Source organism: Notamacropus eugenii, chromosome 1 (genome assembly GCF_028372415.1).
Source record: "Notamacropus eugenii isolate mMacEug1 chromosome 1, mMacEug1.pri_v2, whole genome shotgun sequence".
Lineage (NCBI taxonomy): Eukaryota > Metazoa > Chordata > Mammalia > Diprotodontia > Macropodidae > Notamacropus > Notamacropus eugenii.
The window spans coordinates 742425053-742438253 of record NC_092872.1 but is presented as its reverse complement, the minus strand read 5'-3'; positions in this window follow the sequence as shown (position 1 = coordinate 742438253).

Genomic DNA, 13201 nt, shown 5'->3' with positions numbered 1-13201 from the left:
TTTGCCAAGTCAAAGAGGGAGTAGGCAGAAGAATTAGAATGCAATAACCTTCTTGGACTCTGAGTCATGTTTTTTTTATTTCTTTTTCAATTGACTAAGGTAAGAAATTAGGTTAGTTTGCCTCAATATTAAGTCTGTCTTGGCTCCTGAGGACCACCTGCTCTCTTTTAAAAAAATCTATTTGAATAGATTTTTATTAATACCATTGAATTTTTACATAATTTATATTTCCCCCTTATATCCCTCCCCTCTCCTCCCAGGGAATCATCTGTTATGATAAAAGATCTAAAAATGAAAAAGAGGGGAAAACCCAGAAAAACAATTGGCACATTTCTTCCTTTCATTCTCTTTCTTCCTTCCTTCATTTTTTGTTCCTTTGTTCCTTCCTTCCTTCCTTCCTTCCTTCCTTCCTTCCTTCCTTCCTTCCTTCCTCCTTCTTTCCTTCCTCCCTCCCTCCTTCCTCCCTCCCTCCCTTCCTTCCTTCCTCCCTCCCTCTCTCCCTCCCTTTCTTCCTTCCTCCCTCCCTCCCTTCCTTCCTTCCTCCTTCCCTCTTTCCCTCCCTTTCTTCCTTCCTCCCTCCCTCCCTTCCTTCCTTCTTTCCTTCCTTTCCACTGAAACTGAAACTTAAGTTCAGTTCTCATAAAGCTACTGGTCACATTTCTCCAGGAATAGTCTTGCTTCTACATCTTTCATTTTTCGAATCCACTTTTTTAAACCCCTTCCTTAAAATTCAAGAAAACAGTCACCTACCCATTCCTGAGAGTTCTGATCCATCTCCTTTTGTTCATGATTTCTCAAAGCTTGTAGATGGTGTTATTGATTTCATCTGCAAGTCTTCCCCCCCCCCCCCCCCCAATATGTAATTTACCTGCCCAAGAAAAGGCCATGCCTTCCTGTGCACTTAGCTTCCAATCACCATCCTTATAACTTTCTGAACAAAGTCAACCCTCCGTGTGCCCTACTCCCTTTTAGGTGTTCTTTTCCCATTAGTAAGTAAGTACATTAAAGACAGAGACTGTCTTTGCTTTTATATTTTTGCTCTTAGAGCTTTGGCTAGCTCCTAGAACACAGTCAGTTCTTTTAAAAAATAACCTTTCCTTCATCTTTCTTAAGCACGGATATCATCCTTTCTTTCCTTATATTTTTGTTTTAAACAAACTTCAAAAATCACTTCATTTTCTTGCTATTGTTTTTTTTTTCCCCAAGGACTAGCCTATTCTGAGTTTTGAGAATCCTGACACTGTCTTTGTAAGTCTGCATCATATCTGTGTGCTCATTCTTATTAAAGTGCCCTTTCCTTCAATCTTTCATAGCTTTATTCAAAAATATATCTTCACTGCCATTTCCACATTATTCTTTTACATTTTCAATGGAATTATTTCGGATTTCATGGACAGTAGTATTACATTTTTAGATCTTTCCAAATTCCCTGAGTCAAATTTCCCCTGAGATGCTCTTTTCATTAAAAAAAAAAACATATCTATCTTTTCTCTAATTTAAAAATTTTCCCCTCTCCATTCTAGAGCACACATTTCACTCTACCCAAATTTTTCTTTTTTTTCTTCTTTTGCTCTTATAAGATTTCAGAATGATGTCAGTACAGAGAGCTATGGAGGACTTGGCGTGCTTATGATGACTATATTAGTCAGGATAAAAAATGTTTTTAATGGCACATTATTTGCCAGGCATTCTACTGGGGTTACAAAGAAAGGCCAGGACATATTAGCATAAGTACTTTCAATGTGATCGAACAAATATATAAGCAAAGGAAAATTAAATAACCAGAAGGGCTGATATATAAACTTTACATTTATCACACACATACACACACAGAGACACAGGCAGACAGACAGACACACACACAGACACACTCACATTTAAGTGAGTCTTCTGATGTTGACCTGGATGTTGGTTTTGATTCTTCTGAGGAAAAACTTACAGAGTAGCATACAAACAATATCTAGGCATCTGATTCATCATTCAAGATTGTAATCTCTGACCTAGCACTGTGGAATTCTACACCTTTATTTTCTTGCTCTGAGTTATGCAGCTTCCATTATGTTCTGTTCATGGAATCAGAGAGGATGACCCCTCTCTATGTGTATTCTAAAAGAGTAGTAGACTATTTTTCAATCAATCAATTAACATGTATTAAGTGCTTACTATGTGCCAGGCACTGTGATAAGTGTTGGGGATACAAACAAAAGATAGTTCCTACCCTCAAGGAGTTTCCAAATCAACCAATACTTCTTTGTTAGTCAAAAGGGCAGAGTAGCTGTTCATTCATACTTCCTCCATGGTTTGAGAGCAGAAATGCCCACCATGACAAAACTAGAACTTCTTGCCTTGCCCTTCGATATATGATCATTAATTTTCTGGTTCTTTACTGTGTATTTGGGAGTTTGACCACACATTTTGTTCTGTGGTTTAATCCAAACAATCCTCCATAGTTGTGGAGACATCTGTTGTTTGCCTAGAAGGTACAGGATGTCTATGTCCCATGTGATATTTGGGAGAACTTTAGCTTTCTTCTCAGATTCTTTTGTTGCCATTGCAATTGACTTGGATACTGACAAAGGGAAGAGAAGGAAGATCCTGTAATCAATGGCCCTGTAGCCTTCCCCAGAAGTCTGTAAGCAGAATATTGCCTCAGAGAATTGGGCTTGGGGGGTGGGAAAAGGACTTAATTAGAGGAAATTGTATTGTCTGCAGCCCAGCACAATTTTTAGTGCCTCAATTGCTGCAGATTGTAGCTATGGCAAAATGAAATTAAATGTGTTCTCAGAGTGAGTTTTATAGTTATAATATAGTCAAGGGAAACTAAACTATAAACAGGGTTTTGTCAAAATGTTCTGGGGATTATTGTATACATATATTTTTCCTTCTGTCTTAATATTAGGTTAAAGCCAAGAGGAAAATATGGAAACTTTTCCCACATCAATTTAATTTCTTCTTTACCCCTTTAGACTATGATTAGCATATAGAAATAATTTATAGGAGTGGGGTTCTGGGTGTGAGTGAGAGGAGGTAATGATAAGTCAATGCAATGTAATCCAGTGGAAATTTTTAAAATGTTATCATTAATTATATTAACTAATAAACCAGATCTTTGTGTAGTACTTTAAGGTTTGCACAGCTACATACATACATTACCCCATTTTGTCTTTGTGACAGCTTTCTGAGGGAGGCATTACAGATGTTATTATCCCTGTGTTACAAGTGAGCAAACTGAATATCTGTGAGTGACCTATCCAGGGTCACATAGTTTGTAAGCATCAGAAGTAAAAATTGATCTTAGGACTTCCCAACTCCAAGTCTAGCATTTTGTCCACTATTCTTATAGAGCTTTGGACTTGAAGCCAGGGAAAGTTGGCTAAAATGCTTATTTAGCTACTTAGTGACCTTGCACAACTCAGCTTCACATCTAGACATCAGTCTCTAAATCTGTAAAATGAGAGGGTTTGACTAAACATTCTTTAAAGTCTCGTCCAGATTCAAATCTATGATTCTATGACATTGACATTTGGAACGACATCAACTGAGGTAGGAGCAGAGAGTTAGAGAGAATCCAATAATTTTGTTACTGTAGGACAGTGGTGTCAAACACAAATGCAAACAGGGGCACCAAATTGTTCATAAGGATCCCTGCCAGCCTCATAGTGATTACAAAGCTACAGATTAATATTATCTATATTTTATTTATTTTGTTAAGTATTTCCCAATTGCATTTAAATCTGATAAGAAAAATGCTTTACAGTGTTTGGGCCACATGCGACCTGCAGACCATGTGTTTGTACCTACCTCTGCGGTAGGGCGCCACCCCGTGTCTGTTTTTGCCTTTTCTTGTCTGGTTGAGCTCAAAGCCAGTCATTCTGAGGATGTGATCAATTTAGCATATTCTGGCCTCACAAAAAGGGCCAAGAATGAGTTAGCATGCAAGACTGAAGACAGATGATCCTAAAACACTTAGCTGCATTTTGTGCTATATAGAGATAACCACAAGAGAGAAAATAGCAAAGAATCTTAGGTTTAATAAATGGAATTCATAGAGGATTGAGATCTTCATGAATAAATGAGTGAATGAGAAAAACATTTTAAGTGCTTAGTTATGCCAAGCACCATGTTTAGGTTAAGGGATCAAATAGAAAAGTAACATTCCCCAATAAATAAGTGTCCAGGAAAAATGTGCAAATGTTTTTTGAATAAAAAAAGATTTGGGTGGGGGTGGAGCCAAGATGGTGGACTAGAAGGACAACCTATAGAAGTCTTCCCATCATAGTACAAAATGTAACAAATGACCCCAGATAAATTCTAGAGCCACAGAAGCCACAAAACAACAGAGTGAAAAGATTTACAGCCCAAGGAAGCCTGAAAAGCTGACAGCAAAGGTCTGTCATGGAGTGCAGCCCAACTGGGGCAGCGCCTTGCAGCAGAGACAGGACCAGAACAGGTTTCAGGGTGCTATGGGTAGCAGCTGCAGTTCTCAAATTCCTCAACCCACAAAGGCCAGAGACAGCTTCAAAGGTTAGTGAGAAAGCTCTTTCTCCTGAGTGAGAAAGGAGCACAGTCTACCTGCCCTAGCAGCTTCTACATTAAAAGATCAAATTGCTTGGAATATGGTATTCCAGAAATTAAAGGAGCTAGGATTAAAACCAAGAATCACCTACCCACCAAAACTGAATATAATACTTCAGGGGAAAAAAATGGTCATTTAATGAAATAGAGGACTTTCAAGCATTCCTGCTGATAAGACCAGAGCTGAAAAGAAAATCTGACTTTCAAACACAAGAATCAAGAGAAGCACAAAAAAGGTATACAGGAAAGAGAAATCATAAGGGACTTACTAAAGTTGAACTGTTTACATTTCTACATGCAAAGATAGTATTTGTAACACTTGAAATTTTTCTCAGTATTTGGGTAGTTGGAAAGATTACACACATATGTGTATATATATATATATATACACACATACATATATATAAGTATGTATGTATGCACTTATGTATGTATATACATGTATGTATATATATACATATATATGTATGTATGTGTATATATATAGACAGAGGGCACAGATGAGTTGAATAGGAAGAGACAATATATAAAAAAATAAAATTAAGGGGTGAGAGAAGAATATATTGGGAGTATAAAAGGATAAATGGAATGAGGAAAATTATCTCATAAAAGAGACAAGAAAAAGCTTTTTCAATGGAGGAGAAAATGGGAAGGTGAGAGGGGAAAAATGAATCTTACTCTCATCACATTTAGCTTAAGGAGGGAATAACATGTACACTCAATTTGGTATGAAAATCTATCTTACACTACAGGAAAGTAGGGCAGAAGTGGATAAGTGGGGTGGGGGGATAATAGAAAGGAGGGCAAATGGGAGGAGGGAGTAATTAAAAGTTAACACTTTGGTGGAGGGACAAGGTCAAAAGAGAGAATAGAAAAAAAATGAGGGACAGGATAGGATGGAAGTAAATATAGTTAGTCTGTCACAACATGCTTTTATGGAAGTCTTTTGCATAACTACACATACATAGCCTATATTGAATCACTTGCTTTCTCAGTGGAGATGGGTGGGGAGGGAGGAAGGGAGAGAAATTGGAACTCAAAGCTTAAGGAATGAATATTGAGAATTGTTTTTGCATGCAACTGGGAAATAAGAAATATAGGTAATGGGGTATAGTAATCTATCCTGCCATACAAGAAGAGAGAAGATGGGGATAAGGGAAGGAAAGGATATGATAGAAGGGAGGGCAGATTCTGGGAAGGGGCAATCAGAATGCATGGTGTGTTGGGTTAGGGGAGGGGAGAGATGGGGAGAAAATTTAGAACTCAAAATCTTGTGGAGATGAATGTTGAAAACTAAAAATAAATAAATAAATTTAACTTAAAAATAAAAAAGAGGTCATTGCTTTTTTTTATTGCTGTTCAGTCATGTATGACTGTTCATGATCACATTGGTGATTTTCTTGACAAGGATACTTGCTGTTTTCTTCTCCAGCTCATTTTATATATGAGGAAACTGAGGAAAAGAGGGTTAGATGACTTTTCCAGGAGTGTAAGCTAATACTAGTACTGGTACTCACCAGTACTAGTAAGTACACACAGCTGGTAAGTGTCTGGGGTTAGATATGAATTCAGATCTTCCTGACTCCAGGCCTGGAACTATATCTACTGTACCTCCTAGAAGCCTCAAAATGGAATTGCAAAATATTAATAACCATGTGAAAGCATACTCAAAGTCACTACAATAATAATAATAAAAATAAATAGAAACTAAGTTAACTCTAGAGTTTTACCTCTTACTGAACAAATCAACAAAGATGACAAAAAGATGGGAATAGTCAATGTCAGAGGGGTTATGGAAAAATACCCACTACTGCGTTGTTGGTAGAGCTGTGAATCAGTATATTTTTTAAAGCAATTTGGAATTATCCAAACAGTGCCTAAAATGCCCACTCTCTTTGGTCCAGAGATTCCACTACTAGTTTTATACTTTAAGAAGGTCAATGATAACAAGAAAGCCCCCATGCATTTGTAGTCACAAAGAACTAGAAAAAAGTAGATACCTATAAATTAAAGAATGGCTAAACAGTGTTCAGTGAAAGTAATAGAAGAGCAGTGTGCTGTATATAGAGAGTAGTGTAGAAAGAGTCATAGAATTGATGCAGACAAAAATAAATAGAACCAAGACAACAACATAAACAACAACACTATAAATGGAAAGAAAAACAATCACAAAACAACACAAATGAATGTTACAAAATCACAAAGAATCAGTACGAAGAGAACAGCAGTAGCTAGCACTTCTAAACGGTTTTCAGGTGTGCAAATGACTTTATAAATATTATCTTACTTGAGTTCCCACAACAACCCTGGGATGTAGGTACTGTGTTATCTCAATTTATCAATGAAGAAACTGAGGCAAACAGTAATGAAGTCACTTTCCTAGGATCACACAGCTACTAAGTGTCTGAAAGTCAATATGAACTCTGGTCCTTCTGACTCTAGGTCTAGTGCTATATTTACTGTGTCATCTAAAAAATAAAATAAAATGCTATGAAAATCTCCTTTGCAGGAGTTTAAGAGTCACAGACATGGAATATTAAATAGATAGACTTGATTATATCTAGATATCTAGATATGCATCTATCTATATCTATACACAGATATATATAAACATATGTATGTATAGCTATATAAAAACTAAATTTTGTACAACATAATATATAATATATAAACATCATTTAAAATTATATAATTAATATAACATTATATATAAAATATATAATACACGGCATGTAATATAACAAATCATTATACATAAACCATGACATAAACTGTACATAGTAAAATTATATATTCAGATTTTTATGTTTTGACATTTTTCTTGCTTTAAAAAAACTTCCATTATTTTCTCCTCTTAAAATATTATTTTTTAAATATATATGATGACTTTTAGAGATGGTAAAGATATGGGAGAAATTTTAGAATTGTAAAAGAAAAGACATACATGACAATTTTTTTTATAGAAAAGTAAAGCTCTCTATGGCCCTCAATGTATATGTAGTCTAATAACAGAAAACACATATGGTTGAATTTAAACAATATTACATATGCACACACACATATATACATCTGTGTATGTGCATATATACACAAAACACATATGTATCATATGTGTATGTGTATACACGCACACGCACATATATACACACTCTGTCTATTTCTTCCTATAACTGGCATAACATCTCTAAGAATTTGTATGCTATACCACTTGGTATATATACACACATACACACATATGTGTGTGTTTACTATTGATATTACCCCATTGTCTTTGGTTCCTTTTAGCATGATACAGCTTTCTTCTTTTTCTCTTTTAATTAGATCTCCTTTTTTGATTTGTCTGAGATCAGGATTGCTACCCCTGCTTCTTTATTTTTTTTTGCTACAGCTGAAGCATAATATATTCTTCTCCAGCCTTTACTCTATGTGTATCTCTCTGCTTCAAACGTTTCTTGAAAAGAACATATTGTAGGATTATGTTCTTTTTTTAATCCACACTGCTATATGCTTTCATTTTAAGGAAGGTTCATCCTATATCCCTTCCCATTTATGGTTTTCTCTCTCCTTTCTCCCTTTCCTTCCTAATTAGTGTTTTGTTTCTGACCACCACCTTCATCAATCTGCCCTTCCTTCTATCAGCCCCCCTCCCTTTCCTTTCCCCTTTCCCCTACTTCTTCTTACCTCCCTTCTATCCACCTTCTTTCTTTTCTTTCCCATTTTCCCTCCTACTTCCTATATGGTTAGATATTCTGTACCCTACTGAGCAGGTATGTTATTCCCTCTTTGAGTCAAATCCAACCACAATAAGGTTGAAATCGTGCTTGTCTCCCTCAGTTTTTCCCTCTCTACTGTAATGGGTCCTTGCAATCTTAATATAATATAATTTACCTTTTTCTGTCTCCTCTTTTCCTCTTCTCCCAGTACAATCCTTTTTTTACATCTTAATTATTTTTTTTATCATCACATCAAAGTCAACTTAGACCCACACCATCTGTCTGTGTATACCCATTCTAAATGTCATAATAAAGATACAGTTTTCAAGAATTATAAGTATCATCCTTCCATGTAGGGATGTAAAAAGTTTAACCTTATTGAATAACATTTTTTTTCTTTCCTATTTACTTTTTGAAGCTTCTCTTGAGTGTTGAATTTGAAGATTGAATTTTCTGTTCAGCTGTTTTTTTCATCAGGAAAGTTTGGAAGTCACCTATTTTACTGAATATTCATCTTTTCCCCAAAAGATTATGCTCAGTTTTGCTGGGTAGTTGATTCTTGCTTATAATACAAGGTCCTTTGCCTTCTGGAATATCACATTCCAAGGCCTCTAATCCTTTAAAGTAGAAGCTGCTAGATCCTCTGTAATCTTGACTGTGATTGCACGATATTTAAATTGTTTCCTTCTGGCTGCTGGCTACAACATTCATTGGAGTTTTTGTTTTGTGATCTCTCAGTAGGCAAGGGGTGCATTCTTTCAGTGACTATTTTACTCTCTAGTTCTAGGATCTCAGGGTACTTTTCCTTAATTATTTCTTGAAAGAGCCTGTCCAGGCTCTTTCTTTGATCATAGATTTCAGATAGACCAGTAATTCTTAAACTATCTCTCCTGCATCAATTTTCCAGGTCAGTTGCTTTTCAATGAGGTATTTTACATTTTATTCTATTTTTTTATTTGTAAAATTTTGTTTGACTGATTCTTGATGCCTCATAGAGTCATTAGCTTCCACATGCCCAATTCTAATTTTTAAGTAATTGTTTTCTTCAGTTATCTACCAGACCTCCTTTTACATTTTACCAATTTTACTGTTTCAGAAGTTCTTCTCTTCACTGGATTCTTGTACCTCCTTTTCCATTGGACCAATTCTAATTTTAAGGAGTTGTTTTCTTCAGTCAATTTTTGCCCTGCCTTTTCCAAGCTGTTGATGATCTCTTGCATACCTGTCATTATTTCCCCCAATTTTTCTTTTACCTTTCTTATTTGACTTTTAAAAGCCATCTTGAGCTTTTCCAAGAAGGTTTTTTTGGGCTTCAGACCAATTCATTTTCTCCTTTGAGGTTTCATATATAGGTATATTGACGTTGTCCACTGAGTTTGTGTTTTGATCTTCCCTGTCCCCATAGAAGCCATCAATGGTCAGCATTGGTTTTAGCTTTTTGTCCATGATGTTTGCCTATTTCCTGGTTTTTAAAATTGACCTCTGCTTCTGGTGCACAGGGAGCACTCTCCCAAGCTTCTTGTCCTGGGGCCCAGGAGCCTGGTCACTGGCTTTGTGTTCTGGGGCCTCAGGTCCTGGCAGCTGGAAGCTGTAAGAGTCTGTCAGCTTCCCTAGTGCTGAATTGGGGTGCTAGTGATGTTGTCTGCTATGTGCTGAAGTCAGGTAAGGTTTTTACACATTTCTTCAGAGCTACACTGAAGCACATGGGAGATCTGACCACTGGAGGATGCTTGCCCATGCAGGGCTGTGCCAGCACATATAATGGTTCTTGAGCTGGGAATCTACCAGTTCCCATGGCTATGCTAAGGTATATTGGGGGTCCTGGTGTTAGCGTTTGTCTATTTCACTACCTTGGGGTTCAGAATCTCCCAGTGGTTTGATGAGGTAGGGCTTATTATTAGCTTACTGGGCTGCTTCCTTTTACCTGAGTGAGAATGGACCTTTCTTGCCACTCCTCCTGGTTTCCTAGGCTGAAAGACTGCTCCACCCTGTCTTTCTACTGGCTCTGCTATTGTAGGACTTTTTCTGGAGTAGTATTTTCCAGGTTTTTTTCCCCCCAAAGGTCAATAAGGGAGAGAAACATTTTTTACTCTTTACTCTGCTATCTTGGTTCCTGGATGTCTGTGCCAGTATAATATGTTTTTTTTTTTTCCAGAAAAATGTAAGAAATCATTTTCCTCACACATTGTATCTACATTTCTGTGTGCTCATTGCATTTTCCATCTTTAATATGGAAATATTTGACAGTTATCATTTATGTAGAAGATAGCAGAGGGCACTAGAAATCAAGGAAAAAAACCTAAAACATTGGGAGGTCAATATGATAGTGTGAAAAGAAAACTGGATTAGAAGTCAGAACTTGGTTTGAACCATGCATCATTTACATCATGCCTGGACTATCAAGGAAGCTTTGCTTGGTCTCCCTGTCTTAAGTCTCTCCTCATTCTAGTCCATCATCCATTCAGTTGTCAAAATGATCTCACTAAAGACTGGACTGGCCAAGTCACTGACCTACTTAGTTTTTGTAACTCTCTGTGATGGGTAGCTAGATGGTGCAGTACATGGAGCACTGTACATGGAGTCAGGAATACCTTACTTCAAATCTGACCTCAGACATATACAAGCTGTGTGACCCTGGCTAAATCACTTAACCTTGATTGCCTCAGTTTCCTCATCTGTAAAATGAGCTGGAGAAGGAAATGACAAAGCACTCCAGTATTTTTGACAAGAAAACCCCCAATGAGGTTATGAAGAGTCAGATGTGATGAAAAAATGACTGATCAACTGAAAAACAACAAGCTCTCTATAATTTCCAGAATCAACCGTAAAAACCTGTTTGCTTTTTAAAGCTGTTCATAACCTGGCCCCTTCCTATCTTTCCAATCTTTCTCTTTGAGTCCCCTTTTCTTCAGCTGTGACTCACTCCTCATGATGATGTGGGCCATGGCTTTCCTTGGCAAAGACACTGGAGTAGTTTGCCTTTTCTTTCTCCACTGGATTAAGGCAAACTGAGGCTAAATGACTTACCCAAGATCATACAGCTAGTAAATGCCAAAGTTGGATTTGAACTCAGATTTTCCTGACTCCAAGCCTGGGGCTCTATCTCCTGAGCTATCTAGCTGTCGCTAATTCCTCTCTAAGCCAGCAGTATAAGCTTCTCTACTCTTAACATAGGATACTCTGTCTCAAATATTTTGTGCCTTTGCACTAACTTTCTCACATACCTGGAATTTCTCTTCTCCATTTCCTAGTTTCCCTGGTTTTTTTTAAGCTCTTACTTCAAATCCTACCTTCTACAAGAGCCCTTTCCCTGTCCCTCACTCCAATGTAAGCAATTGATTCCATGTATGTGGTCTTTTCTATTAAAATGTCAGTTCCTTGAGGGGAGGTTCTGTTTCTATTTTTCATTGTGACCTCAGTACTTAGTAGAGTATCTGACACATAGGTGGTTCAAAGGTTAGAGCGCAGGGCCAGGAGTAAAGAAGACCTGACCTCAAATCTAGCCTCAGATACTAGCTGTGTTATCCTGGCAAGTAACTTAAAAAAGCTCTCTACCTCAGTTTTCCTCAATGTAAAATGGGGATAATAGTAACACTTGCCTTTATGGTTAGTATGAGGATCAAATGAGAAAATAATTGTAAAACACTTAGCAAAGTTACTGCCACATAGTAGTTGTTGTTCAGTCCTGTCCAACCCTTTGTGACCCCATTTGGAGTTTTCTTGGCAGAGATATTCTAGTGATTTGCCATTTCCTTCTCCAGCTCAATTTACAGATGAGGAAACTGAGGCAAACAGGGTTAAGTGACTTGCCCAAGATCATGTAACTTGTAAGTGACTGAAGATAAATTTCAACTCAGGAAGATGAGTTTTTCAGTCTCCAGGTCCTGCACTCTATTCCCTATTGGACCACCTAGCTTCCCTGGTGCGTAGTACAAACTAAAGAATGTAAGTTACAACTACTACTATTACTGCTACTACTACTACTACTACTACTACTACTACTACTACTACTACTACTACTACTACTACTACTACTACTACTACTACACTGCTATAGGTATTTTTGTATTTCTTTCTCTTTGTTTTGATCACTTGTAGGTAAATCCTTAGTAATAAGATCTCCAGGTCAAAAGTTAGTAGTTCAGTCACTGTTCTTGCATAATTCCAAATTGTATTCAAGAAGGTTTGAACTAATGGTGAGTCCGACTGTATGAGTGTGCTTCCCTTCACAGCTCATACAAAATTTATTATTTCTCTTTTGTTGCTCTGCTGTTTTTTTCCTTTAATTTCTGCCAGTCTGTAGGATGTGTCAGAACTGTGAAATTCTGAGATTAGATTTGAAGTTAAATCTTCCTCCTGGCCTAGTGCTCTATCCATTGCTCCATCTAGCTGCCAAAGAAGCAAAATGCTAGAAATCAACTCTCGTATATAAATATTATCATTTTATTGTGCAGTGCGAAGTGAAGCCAAAAAGGTCTTCAGAGAAATCTGAATCTATTTTTATGCATTTATGTAGGATAAGGGAAGCAGGACTGGGAGAATGTTCTACATGATGACTACAATGATGGAAAGAAAATTGTGACTAAAAAACGTCAAACAATGAATAACTGAAAAGTTACTGCTGGTCTCAGAAAGGAGACAAAGAAATGCATCTCCTTATCAAGGCTGAATGTGCATATAATATCAGATGTGATCATGTTTTGGTTGTTTTGAGATTATCAACTTTTCTTTAGTACAAGGGATAATACAGTTCAAGAGTAGGAATTGGTACATCAGACATGACTGGGGTGTAAAAAAAAACACAACCGTAAAATTCATTTATAAGAATAATATATCTACAAACCAAATGTATTACAAACTTCCATGGATCTGTCTTCCCATCAATATGTGTGATGCCTCCCATAATACAGGTT